At 41.6% G+C, this 14,377-nt stretch overlaps 1 protein-coding gene across 1 annotated transcript in view; it reads right to left on the bottom strand.

Moving 5' to 3' along the window:
- The window catches only part of NEK3 (NIMA related kinase 3), a 1,322,970-nt gene extending 1,311,174 nt beyond the window's left edge, over positions 1–11,796 (bottom strand). Inside the window, exon 1 of the mRNA XM_044071667.1 lies at positions 11,696–11,796. The gene's annotated coding sequence lies outside the window, so the exon portion shown is untranslated. The remainder of the gene's footprint in view (positions 1–11,695) is intronic.
- Between the last annotated feature and the right edge of the window lie 2,581 nt (positions 11,797–14,377).

Below are 14,377 nucleotides of genomic sequence, written 5' to 3'. Positions count from 1 at the left end.
AGTAGGAAAGTACAGTTTTGTACCTACCATAAATGTAGATGTTCGAGGATCCACATTGCTGCAGTCCTAACTATTGGTAGTCCGCTGTCCAGTCGGCCCGAATACCAGAGTATATGGCTGGCGTCGGTCAGGCGCATTAGACTGGCGTCAGTGCGTCAGGGTACTAATGCGCATGACCGACGTCATAGCCACAGTCTTTTCTTGCCCCAGATGTCAGAAGACCCTAAAAGACAAGGCACAATATACCTGCACCAGAAATATGTACAATATATACAAAAATATATACAAAATATCAGCATATAACCTCACCTACACAACCACCCCTAAACACAGAGGGAAGGAGGGAGGGTAAATTGGACTGCAGCAATGTGGATCCTCGAACATCTACATTTATGGTAGGTACAAAACTGTACTATGTTCTTCATTCCACATTGCTGCAGTCCTAACTATTAGGTAGAATCCCAAAGCAGAGGTAAGGAGGCTGGCAAATCATAAAGAAGCAGGAGCTGACAACATGCCTTGCAAAACAGCTGTGGCAAAACCAGCCCTAGACTTAGAGTAGAGAGGAAGGTGATAATGCTTAGAGAAAGTATGCACTGAACTCCAAGTAGCTGCCTCCAAAATATCCTTAGTTGCCACCGCCCTTAGAAATGCTGTTGAAGTGGCAGTAGCCCTAGTGGAATGAGGCCTAATCCCAGCTGGAATCTCCTTGCCATGATGGGAATAACAAAATGCAATGCAAAACCCAATCCACCTAGAAATAGTTTGTTTTGACACAGGCTTGCCCTGCGAACTCAAAGCAAAAGAAACAAACAACTGCTGAGACTGCCTAAAATCCTTAGTCCTGCTTAAATAATAACGCAATTGCCTATGTACATCTAAAGTGTGCAAAATTTTTTCCCCTTTATTTTGGGTGTCTGCATAAAAACTTGTCAAATGAATAGTTTGGTTTAAAGTCACACTAGAAACCACCTTAGGCATAAAGGAAGGATTAGTGCGTAATGATACCCTATCCTTATGGAAAATCAAAAGGGCTCTACTGCCATAAGGGCCTGCAACTCAGACACCCTTCTTGCAGAAGTAATAGCCAACAGAAAAGCAGTCTTCCATGACAAGTATTTCAATTCAGCAGTAGCCACTTGAGCTCAAAAGGTTGTAGAGTAAGTTTTCCAACACAAAATTGAGATCCCAAGCAGGAGTAGGAGCTCTACGTGGGGTCTTATATTCTTTGCCCTCTAAGAAACTGCTTGAACAAAGGATGCGAAAACAATGGTGGGTCACAATCATAGTGAGCTGAAATTGCTGCAGCATGAATCTTAATAGAAGAGAAGGACAAACCTTTGTCCAATAACTCAGTAAGATATTGAAGAGCCACATTCAAATTAGGCTCAGAAATCTCCAAATTCTTTGCTGTACTCCAAAATAAAAACCTCTTCCATTTTTCTCGTACACTTTCCTTGTACTAGGTCTTCTAGCTTCCATAATCACATTTAAAACTTGTTGAGGAAGTTGAGACCTGCTGTGTTTCAAAACAGAATATGCCAGGCTGTTAGATGAAGTGAGTGAAGCTTGACATTGAGCAGATGACCGTCCTTCTGAGATAACAGATGTGGAATCAAAGGTAAAGGCCATGGAGGCTTCCTTACCAGACTCCTTAGTAGTGGGTACCAGTGTTGCGAGGCCAATCTGGAGCTATTAAAATCATCCTTGGCTTGTCTTGTCTGACCTTTAAGAGCACCTTTGGAAGAAGAGGCAGAGGTGGAAAGGCATACACATGAAGATTTTTCCAACTGAAAGAAAGAGCATCCACTTTCCAAGCTGTGTGATGAAACCCCTTTGTGCAAAACTTTGGCAGCTGGTGGTTTAGTGGAGAAGCGAACAGATCTATGTCTGGAGTTCCCCATGACACTGTCAATTTCTGAAATACATGAAGATCCAGTTTCCACTCGTGGGATCCATGATTTGTCTGCTTAACACATCTGCTAAGGAGTTCTGTGCTCCGGCAGAAACCTTGCCTGAAGAGTTAGTTGCAAGCTGAGCGCAGTCTCCATAAAATCATTGCTTGCCTGCATAGAGGATAAGAATGTGTTCCCCTTGTTTGTTGATGTACCACATGACAGTTGTGTTGTCTGTTAGAATCAACACCTGCCCTGGAAGAAGTAACTCCTTGAAAGCCATTAATGCAAACTGGACTGCTAACATCTCCTTCATGTTGATATGTAGATGCTGTAGTCTGGCAGGCCACTTGTCTTGTATCCACTTTCCATTTAGATGAGCTCCCCAAGCAATGTCCGAGGCATCTGTCGTTAAAATCTGACTCGCCTCTGGCGGGTCACAGAGAGTCCCTTGTTTAGGTGACATTCCTGAGCCCACCACAAAATTCTTTTGAAGGCAAGGTATTATTTGAATGACAGTGTCCAAATCCTGGCAGTGCTGTGTCCATACATTTTGAGATACCATTGCAGCTTCCTCATATGCAGTTTGGCATTGGGAAGCACCAGAATACAAGATGCCATGAACCCTAATGCTTGAAGGACTGTCCTTGCAGTCAGCACGGACTGATGAGATAGTTGATGGAAGTAAAGGGATAGACTCTTTTGTTTGTCCGGGGTTAAAGGCCATCTGGGCTGCTGTATTCAGTCTCACACCCAGAAAGCACATGTCTTGAGAGGGTACTAGACTGGACTTTATTTCGTTCACAGAATACCCTAGGCATCTTAGCACTGCTATAACATATTCCAGATGCTGTAGAAGGTCTTCCTTTCTTGAGCCAGAATCAGGCAGTCGTCCAAGTAAGGATAGATTTGAATTCCTTTTAGCCTGAAGTAAGCTATCACTGGAGCCAGAACCTTTGTGAATACTCTGGGCGCAGTAGATAAGCCAAAGGGCAATGCAGAGAACTGATAATGAGAATTTCCAGCTCAAAACGCAGATACTTCCTGCAACTTAGTCTTATAGGCACATGAAGGTAAGCTTCCTTGAGATCTAAAGTTACCATCCAGTGATCTTTGCCCAGTAGAGGTAAAAGCTGTTGTAACGTCAACATCTTGAACTTTGGAATGTCCAGATAAGTGTTGAGGATAGATAAATCCAAAATTGGTCTCCACGTGTTCCCCTTCTTTGGTACTAGGAACAGGCGAGAATAAAACCCTAGGCCCCTTTCTGATACAGGGACTGGCTGAATGGCCCCTATTTGGAGTAACAGAAATTTGCTTGTGAGCCTCTTTCCTTTGTGGAGGAGGAACGTCTGGCATGCCTTTGAAAGGGGCAATGTATGGAAATAAAACCTGTAACCGTGGTGAATGATATCCAACACCCATCTGTCTTGAGTGATTAAATCCCAATTTTCTTTGAAAAGAGACAGTCTTCCTCCCAAAGGAGCTGCCAGACCAGAATCTACTGGCAGCTGAAAAGGCAGGTCATTGGGTCTGTTTACCAAAGGACTGACCCCTGCCCTCACCAGAAGTCTGAGCAGGTGAACTCCTGTTCTAGGCCTAAAAGAACCTTGAGCTCTGCCCCTACCACGTCTAGACCTACCCCTAGACTGGGAATCATAAGCAGGATATGTCCATCCCTTAGTAGGCCAATTTCTACTAAACTTCGGTGGCTGCACCTGCAAAAATCTTTAACAGTTTGCATAGACTTAGCTTTGTCCTCCATTTTCTTTAAAACTGCTTCCACAGGCGAACCAAACAACACATCAGACTGTAAAGGAGCATCCAAAATCCTTGTCTTAACATGCTCAGCTAAATTCTGATCCCTCAACCAGGCATGCCTGCGAAGAACAGAACTAGTGGCAGCCACCCTCGAGGAGGCCTGTACAGCATCAAAACCACATTGCAAAGAATGCTTACCCACTTGTTCAGACACATGAACTAAATCCAGCAACTCTTTACACTCAATACCTTCCGCCAAAGCATCCACCTTAGATTTCAGTTGTGAAAGGAGATAATTTTGATATTTTAGCATGTGAAACTGACAATTCAACGCCCTCATGGCTAAAGTGGAAGAAGTATACACTTTCTTTCCCCATCTATCCAAAGCCCTTGCCTCTTTATCAGTGGGAACAGGGTTTTTAACCACAGAGGCCTTAACACCTTTAGGTCCCTGAGAAACAGTTTCGGGTCTGCCCTAGGACTCTTAAAAGATACTTATGAGCTTCAGGCACCCTATAGTACCTATCAGGTTTAACAGGAGCAGGAGGCAAAGAATCAGGGTTCAGGAAGCCTCTGCAAAAACAACTTCCACCACATTCAACACAAGAGGTATAGCTAAAGGGCTATGCTGGGGCAAAACAAGAATTCCCTAAGCCTTTTCCTGGAATCAGAGTAATCCTGGCCTTCCCATTTAAAGTGCTCCCTCATGGAATGCAGAGTCTCTGAAAATGAGAAATCCTCAGGAGGAGAAGCTGTAGGAGTGGAATCATCCACATCAGAATCAGAATAAGGAGGATACTCCTGCAAATCTTCCATGAGAAGTCTCAGAAGCCTCTGAACACTGTTCAAAACTATCAAACTCAGGTTCCACCCTAGGCCTCTTATCAGGAGGGGCATAGAACCTCTAGTCATAGTAATCAAATCTTCTGCCATTTTAAGCATATGTTTCTTAGGCACAGAACCTGAAGTGCTAGGAGAAGCCCCCACTGAAGCTAAACTTGGCCTACCTCTCAAAGAAGTTTTGGAAACAGAAGGAGGCTCTAACTCCCTTGGGAAGAGAGGGAAGAACAGTTACCTGAGAAGCCCCTCAGCCTGGCCTACCTCCTGAGAAGGCACATCCTGTAACAGTAAAGTCTCTGCCTGAGACTCCAAAGAAACTCCTGGCAAAACCTCTGGCTCCACTGAGCCTTCTAAAGAACCGACGTCCGGGACTGCGGTTCATCAACCCTAGGCTTCGCTGTTTTGTCCTTGCGCTTCTTGGGAAGCGGGCGTCGGAGCATCCGGCGGCATTTTATAATTGCAACGCTTCCCAAACACTAACCTGGCACAGTCTAACCTTCTCTTAATAGTGCGTTTGTTAAACCTAGCACAAGAGCGGCATCCAACAACGTCGTGCTCAGGCCCTAAACAAGGTATACACAAGGTATGGTAATCCCTATGAGGTATCTGTTTCCCACAAGAAATACAGTTATTCACTTTTTCTGACATCCGGTTAAATACTGAGGCAAGAAAACACCAAAATGTTCTAGCGGGTACTTAGCCAACTCTGATTCGGTCTGAAACTCCGACTTCAGAAAATTTCAGAACGCCAACCTGCACTCGCAAAACTGCTTCTGCATCGGACCATGCGGCAAAAAAGACTGAGGATATGACGTCGGTCATGCGCATTAGTACCCTGACGTGCTGACGTCAGTCTAATGCGCCCTGACCGACGTCAGCCATATACTCTGGTATTCGGGCCGACTGGACAGCGGACTACCCAATAGTTAGGACTGCAGCAATGTGGAATGAAGAACATCCACGAGCTCTCCTTTCTGAATTTGCTCCATGAAAAATTTCCTGCTACTCCTCTCCACATCTGCTTCTGTGAGACTCCTGGAGGAATTAGAGGATACCCGTTATGGCAATTTTGAGTGCCTCTCTAAAAAGGAAGAGGTCACTCTGGAGCAACCAGATTCAGGCATGGTGAACAAGTAGCCCTTTGTAAGGGCTTTGGATCACAAGATGTACGATCCGAAATATGTTTGGTGAGATCCGAAGATATAGGATCCGAAGTATGTTTGGTCGGATCAAAGGACGTAAGATTCGAAGTATAAGAGAGGTCAGATGGGATGTAGCTTTGAATCCAGTCTTTCTTTCTTTCTTCTTGGCTCAGAAAAGGTAGAGGTTGGAGAATCCGAAGGTCTAGACCTTTTTGGTGGGTCTTTAAATGTAAGTTTGGGGGACTGAACCCCAGTAATGGCTTCCAAAAAAGAAGACGGCAGTAATCCCTTTAAAACTGGCTTATTTTCCCTGTTAGCTAAAGCTCAGAGGTTGAACCCATAACAAATACTGCAGTCCTGTTATAAGTGTTCTGGTCCTACACAATATACACAAAGACTGTGGACATCAGACAAGGGCAACTTATACCCATGCTTGTCACATATTTTAAAACCTGCTGGACCTTTCTCAGACATTTTTTGTAGTTAAGGAGAAGAGTAAACTTTTTTTTTTAATTGCTAGAAAGAAAAAGGAAAAATACCAGAAATGGTATTAGGGAACTAAAAGAAAAAACTTGTAAATAAAAAGAAAATACCAACAATGGTAATTACAGAGATCACACTACATGCAAAAAGAGTAAAAAGAAAGGGTTAGGTCTACCAAAATGTTTTACACTGAAAAAGTAAGAAACAGAATGGAAGAAATAACTATGAAAAATGAAGATGAAATATTAAAGAAATAGTTGTTGCTGAAGTTTTCATGGAGAAAGTATGAAAAGTTAACTTATCTCTCACTGAAAACTCGAGAGCTGATGGCGACCACGTCTGAATGCTAAAGCCGTAAAGTGGCAAACGAGATGAGAAATGTTAGGGAAGGTGCATCGTGGGTAGAGAATGAGCTTGAGAGTTCATTGGTGGCCACAAGCTAATAAAATGGCAGAGATGGATCACAGGATCGGATCTGATCCCATAAGTTGAGGAAGGTATGAAAATGGAAACATCAAATTATAAAAGTTAACTGGGGGTCCAGATGATTAAGCTAGTCAGCATTAGTATCTTAAGGGGCTTTGTATTAGAACATTACCCCACCGTGATTTTCGCACAGGAATGGAAGTGATCTGTATGATTGACAGGGCAATCATGTGTGATGCTGCATGGTAATCATGGGTGAGTGACAAGCCATGCAGATCATCAAGTAGCCTGGTGAATATGCATCATATGATCATACTTTGGCACATACCACTCAACATGTCAGAGCAAGAAATCTGGACAAAGCCACCAATAATGGGGGGACAAAGCCCCCAAAACATGGACACTTTTTAAATATTGTTCTTACCAACTTAGAAAATTGATAGAATATCAGGTTTTGCATCAGCATGAATTTTCTGAAGGGTATGAAGTCTGAAACTCAAATTATTTTCTGACACTAACCCTGAATAATTTGCCAATGATTTGTCAGAAAAACACAATTGTATGACAAACAGAACAAAAGTATGAAGCAAAAATCTGGACATTCTACGAAACTCTGCACACTTCAGAGGTATGCTTTTGCGTTCTTGAAATAGGGCCATTGCAAGGGAGTTTTTCAGTATGGAGTTAAACTCATTATGTACTATACGTTTGTACAGGAATTGCTTTAGCAGGGGAGTGAGCCCCCCTGCACCCCCCATGTTTCTTTACTGCATTTGCTTTGTAGGAATTGGTTTTGGGGGGGCAGCCCCACATGCACCCTCCATGTTTCTTTAATATATACTGTTCAGTAATTGCTTTATGCTGGGGGGGGGGGGTGTTTCCCACATTACAGAAGCAACATGAAAGTGCAGTTTTCTATCAGATGTCACAACTGCTTAGTTTCGTGCCTTGTGTGAGTTGCCTTCAGGTTGTAGTCAGAAGTGTGAGGCATTTAGTGTTTGCAATGTACAGTACTGCACAATATCGGTGCACAGTGAATGGTGCTAGAACAGCAGCCGAATCATTGTTAAAGTATAGCTTTTATAATATATTGCATTCCGTTTTTTGTTTTTTTTTTTTATGTAGGTAACAACTAATATGTGTACATTTCAACAGTCTATACTTTGGATTTACGTACCGCGCACTTACAGCAGTGGCCAGATTCAACTATTTAGAAAGTCTTGCATATTCATTTTAATGGCAAAGGTTTTCACCTGTTTATTCAGAGTAATACTAGCAAAAACAGCCATATAAAGGGTGGTGGGTGTAGTTTGGGCAGTCCTTGCTACTGCGCATCTGATGGGGTAGTGTTCTAATACAAAACCTCTTAAGGCATCTAGCCTAGTTCATAGGTTGGTACTAGGCTATCAGCCCTAGGGCCTATACAAGCCTAGCCATAACAATTCCTGGACATTTCCTCCCACAATATTTACTTCTCTGGACCCTGTCGAGCAGGGCGAATGACATAATCTCCGGGGTGAATTTCCTATCTCCCATCCAATCATCAAGGTTCCTTTTGAAGAGGGCTAATGAGGCGCTCTGCTTGACATGTACGGGCAGTCTATTCCAGAGTATGGGGAGTCTCTGGGTCAGGAACCTATCCCTCCAGCATGTTTTGTTCATTGTGATGACAAGGTTTAGATCCCTGGAGCGTGTGGCTCTGAGGGATTGGGATGTCTTTAAGTGGAGCATGTCCAACAGCTCAGGGTTTGACATGGCCTTGTATGTTAAGCAGAGATCGCCTCTGAGTAGACGATATGCCACAGAGTACAGCTTTTTTTTTGACGGTCAGCATATGGCATCTGCTTTAGGCCTGTGATTCTTTTAGTGAGGTATTTCTTTGGCCTTTCCAGCTGTTGCAGATGTCTTGTGAGGTACATACCAAACGGGGCATTATAATCTATAATGGGTCTAATGAGGGATGAGTACAGTGGGACAATGACCTTCTTTTTTCTGGATGAAAAGCCCTTAGTGATGAGGTATGCCACATAGAGTTGTCAAACCTCTCGACCTAGGAGCAATAAAAATCATACCAGTAGTTCTGAAAGGAAAGCACTTTCTCACTTTTTAGAGTAGGTAGAGGTCTCATACTGGACCCATACGGGTAGCTCTCAATGAATCGGAGAACAAATCTCAACAAAAGCAGGAACAGATCCAGAATTAAACAGCGACACTTAAATTATTACCACTGTTAACAACAGACACTAACAGCCTGAGAAGATGAAAAATATCTACTTCCTGAAGTAAAACAAATAGATAACTCTATTATCATTAAGTGTAATTCACCCCTTTTCTCCAAAAGTCGGTTTTGTATTAGAACATTACCCCCACTAGATGCGCAGTAGCAAGGACCGCCCAAAACCTGCCCACTACTGAACGTTTCCCTGTAATTGCTAGTCTTACTGTGAATAAACATGAGATGAGCGATATGGTTTCATGCCAGGAAAGAGCACTACAGACGCGATGTTTGCTCAGAGAGTGTTGATGGAGAAGTACAGAGAAGGTCAGAAAGAGTTGCATTGTATTTTTGTAGCCTTAGAGAAAGCATATGACAGGGTGCCTAGAGAGGAGTTGTGGTATTGTATGAGGAAGTCAGGAGTGTTAGAAAAGTATGTAAGAGTGGTACAGCATATGTACAAAGGTAGTGTGACAGCGGTGAGGTCTGCGGTGGGAATGACAGATGCGTTTAAGGTGGAGGTGGGGTTACATCAAGGATCTGCTCTGAGCCCTTTCTTATTTGCAATGGTGATGGACAGGTTGACAGACGAGATCAGACAGGAGTCCCCGTGGACTATGATGTTTGCAGATGACATTGTGATCTGTAGTGAGAGTAGGGAACAGGTGGAGGACACCTTGGAGAGATGGAGCTATGCTCTAGAGAGAAGAGGAATGAAGGTCAGCAGGACTAAGACAGAATATATGTGTGTGAATGAGAGGGAAGATAGAGGAATGGTGAGGATGCAAGGAGTAGAGGTGGCGAATGTGGATGAGTTTAAATACTTGGGATCAATAGTTCAGAGTAACGGTGAGTGTGGAAGAGAGGTGAAGAACAGAGTACAGGCAGGATTGAGTGGGTGCAGAAGAGTGTCAAGACTGATTTGTGACAGACAAGTACCAGTAAGAGTGAAAGGGAAGGTCTACAAGAGGGTAGTGAGACCAGCTATGTTATATGGGTTGGAGACCGTGGCACTGACAAAAAGGCAGAGGAGTTTGAGCTGGATGTGGCAGAGTTAAAGATGTTAAGATTGGCACTGGGTGTGACGAGGATGGACAGGATTAGGAATAAGTATATTAGAGGGTCAGCCCAGGTTGGAAGGTTTGGAGACAAAGCCAGATAGGTAAGATTATGTTGGTTTGGACATGTGCTGAGGAGGGATGCTGAGTATATTGGGAAAAAGATGCTAAGGATGAAGCTACCTGTTGGAAGGCCTAAGATAAGGTTTATGGATGTGGTGAGAGAGGACATGCAGGTGGTTGGTGTGACACAGCAAGATGCAGAGGACAGGAAGAAATGGAAACAGATGATCCGCTGTGGTGACCCCTAACGGGAACAGCAGAAAGATGATGATGATGACTGTGAATAAACATGAGATACCCAGCGTCGCCAAATAGAATATGCAAAACAGTGTAGTTGAATACAGACCCTGCTGCAAGTGCGCTTTATCTGTTCTATATAACAACACACACACCTAAACTATTTGTAGTTCTCTGTGCAGGAACGTGGATGGCAGAACTCTTTACTTGTATTCTGTTTTAAGTATTACTGTTTCCTAGATGTTTGACATCCAGTATTTATTTGCGGTACCACTCCCTACATGCCAAATAATTTTCCATGTCATTCTGCTGGTCTGCAGATATGTATTTTTCAAAATTTGATTTTTTTTTTTTATTTGTAATGTCTGCTGCATTTACTTAGGGGACAGTGGAGTGCGGTAACTAAGAAAAACATACTTGGAACCTTAACTTAACATACATTTGTTCCAGTTGTTAACACTGACACATACCTCTCAATCTTTTAACGGACAAAATCTGAACAAAGCCTAATAGAATGGGGGGCAAACTACCAAATATAGGGAGAGAATTTAATTACTGCGTTTATAAACTTAGAACGTTGCTAGCTTTACAAGTTATGTCGGCAAGCATTTCAAAATAATGTAAACTATGAAACTAAAATGTAATTTACCAGAAAACCACAAATTTGGTGTTATTCTGAAAAGCATACTTAAGAAAGGGTGGGGGTGCAGCAAAAGCAATTTAAAGCACAAAATTAGGATGGGGTGTGTAACGTACTGCGCACATAGTGCCCTTCTCTCCCACTAATACTTGAACCTGTCCTTACATCTCTTAATTAATGGCCGTATTTCAAGAACGGCAACATTGTCTCTTCTGTATATCGAAAAATTAAAAATAAAAATTTGGGGAAACGAAAACATAAGAGAACGGCAACAAACAGTGACAAATGGAATATTCAAAATGAATATTCAACGTGTTGCTGGATAATCTGCATGGCTTGTCACTCAGCCGTAATTTGCATGCAACCTCACCCGGGCTTGGCATGTCAGTCATGCAAGCCACGCCCATTCCTGCGCGAAAATCGCGGTGGGGTAATATTCTAATACAAAGCCCAAAAGTTAACAGTTTCCGGAAGGATTAAGAGGGACAGAGATGATAACCGAGTTAAAAATCAGGGACGGTTGAGTGACACAATAATTCATAACGAAACACGGTTAAACAGTGACAAAACCCATAGTGCTACACTGAAATCACAGAGCAGTTATAAACATAAGAAGTTTTCGTTAAGTAGGCTCCAAGCTCTTTTCGTACTATTTTATTAAAACAAAAACACATGTAATCAGCTTCCAATAAGAAATTAATCGTAGCTCTCGTTTATGACCCCACCCATAGTCAAGTGAATGCACATGCCCCGATGAAATTATTTCAGAAATCAACAATATAAACGAATCTCACTTCATGAACTCAGTAATGCACTTTGGAATAAGGTAAAAGACCAGATGCTATTAATGTTACACAAAGTACAATGCGCCTAATCACATTGACCTTTGTTAAAGAAATACATTTCCATTTACTTCATTCAGAAAAAGCACCGACCTGCCGAAACGTTTGACCAAATTACTGCACTGAAAATAATACTCTCAACAGCAGCCGAGATCATTATTCATACATTGCTAAAACTACTTCCTTCCTCAGGCTTAGCCATTATCACGTGACCAAACACAGAGCAACTCTACTGTTTGATTTTCTGTAGAAATGTTAAAATCTAACGCTAGAAGGCGCCAAAGGCTGGTACCCGTTCGAATGTGGTGTATTTCCAATCTCTTCAGCAGGTTGTTTGCATTGTACTAGGCTGCAATAGCTCTTAACAAATCAGAGTCAGGGAGTGGGACAAAGCCAGAAATTCTCATGGACACTTTTAAAATATTATTAATATAAAATTGGGATATTAACAGAATACGAAAATGTGGATTAATAAACGTTTTCTGAAGTAAAACAAGTTTAACTATAACTATTACTATTTATTGTATAGTTCACCACCTTTTCTCCAAAGTCACCAGTTTTAGACGGGATTAAGAGGGGCAAAGCTAAAATCCGAGTCAAAATCATGGACATTCCTGAAAACCAGGGACAGCTGAAAGATGCTGGGGCTTCTATCTTCAAACGGATATGAAAAAAAAAAGGTTCATAGTTACGTACTAGGCTGTTGGCCCTAGGCCAAACGGTATCCTGGCTTTTGCCATCCAAGAAAATTATTTTCCTGTGCCCCTGCCAAGCACAGCCACGGAAGTGATCCCCAGGGTGAATTTCCTATCACCCATCCAATCATCAAGATTTTTCTTGGAATGCTAATGAGGAGCTTTGTTTGATATAGATATAGATATGTAGTTTGTTCCAGAGTATGGGAAGTCTCTGAGACAGGATCTATCTCTCCAGCATGTTCTGTTTATTGTGGTGACAAGGTTTAGGTCCCCAGAGCATGTAGCTCGGAGGGATTGGGATTTCTTTAAGTGGAGCATGTCCAACAGTCCTGGGTTTGACATAGCTTTGTATGTTAGGCAGAGATCGCCTCTGAGTAGGCGATATGCGACAGAGTAAAGCTGGAGTTTTTTGAGACGATCTGTGTAGATTTATGCCTCATATTTTTGTTCTCTTCCTCATAAAATCTGTGGTGGATTGTTGTGGTAAGTCAGTGAAAGATTGAATTCACTAAATAATGACAGGCATTTGAATTTCAGACTTCATATTCTTCAGAAAATACATGCAACACAAAACCTTTTATTCTAGCAATTTTCTAAGGTTATAACATCAGTATTTGAAATTTGTCCCTATTTTGGGTCTGTATTCCTCATTATTGGCTTTGTCCAGGTTTTTTTTTGTGCTAAGCAGTTAAGAGCTATGGTGAGAACTGAATTCACTAAATTGTAGCTGATATGTGATGATAATGATAAATGATGATTTTTGGAGCTATATTCCCCCATTATTGGCTTTGTCCAGGTTTTTTGTGCTAAGAGGTTAAGAGCTATGGTGAGAACTGAATTCACTAAATGATAGCCATTTAAGTTTCTGTCTTTTACTGTTCAGGAAACTGATGATTTAGCATACTGGTATGTTGCTCTGATTGTAGTGCACAGGGCCTGGGTTCAAGACTTGGCAGTGAAACACATGGTGGTAACACAATATTTTATTCTAGCAACTTTCCAAAATTATACAAGCAATGTTTAAAATGTGTCCTGGTTTTTGGGCTTTTGTTCCCCCCAGTGCAGGGGGGACTCTGGTGCCATATTTTGGCTGTCTGTTCTTCAGTTTGCATTTGAAACTTGGTATCCCACAATTCAATTGGAGTGGGTGGGGTTACATAATTATGTATGCAAATTGTATGGTAATCAGCGTACAGATTTGTACCTATTTTTCATAGACCTTGTCCAGATTTTTGATGTTTCCAGGTTGAGATGTATGAGCATGGGTACTTTTCATTTTAGGTTATGCAATGCATGTGGATGCAGCTGTTGAAAATGGGAAATTGTTCTTATGTGGAGGGTTAAACTTCATTTTTTAAAGATGTACATAGTTTAGTATGTTTTTTTTTTTTGAAGTTAACAAGGGATTGGGTGTTCTTAAAATGTATTTAAGTTTTTGATTGAGGATTTCCATTAAAACAAAAAGTTTTGAAAATGAGACATACATTCAAATGTAGATTAAAAGAAACAGTTGCATAAAGGATAAGCCTGGCAACAGTGTATACATGTAAAACAAATGTTGGAAATACACATTCAAAAAATGTCATGTATATTATGTGAGAACAACAGCTTTGTATCATAATTCTATGAAATTTATATTACCTTGGAATGTAAATGGACTCACAAGTACAGACAAAAAGGAAAGAAATGCAGAGTGCAAATAGCAGTGCTGCAGGAGACATTTGGAAAGAAATGAGGTTGTAAATTGGACAAAAATATTTTCAGGATGGATATTCAGCAGAATATCTGAGACAAAGGAAAAGAGGAATAATAATACTGATTGCTAGAAGGGCTCCAATAATGATATAAAAAGGAAAAAAAGACTATAGTGGTAGATTTGTGGTAGTAAGGGGCTACTGGCAAGGGATGAGGATTATGCTGGCATGTATTTATATTTCACCAAAATTTGATATTAAACTTAAGAATATTTTGGGAGAAGATCAGCTTCCAGCAGAGAATATTACTTATATGTGGGGATTGCAGCTTCATTTGAAATAGTAAGGGTATATCAGGGGCCTAGAAGGGAAATATAACAAAA

The sequence above is a fragment of the Protopterus annectens genome, chromosome 5.part0 (assembly GCF_019279795.1).
Source record: "Protopterus annectens isolate FY-2018-M chromosome 5.part0, PAN1.0, whole genome shotgun sequence".
Lineage (NCBI taxonomy): Eukaryota > Metazoa > Chordata > Ceratodontiformes > Protopteridae > Protopterus > Protopterus annectens.
Note: the sequence above shows the minus strand (reverse complement) of the source record. Positions and strands in the feature narration are given on the sequence as shown.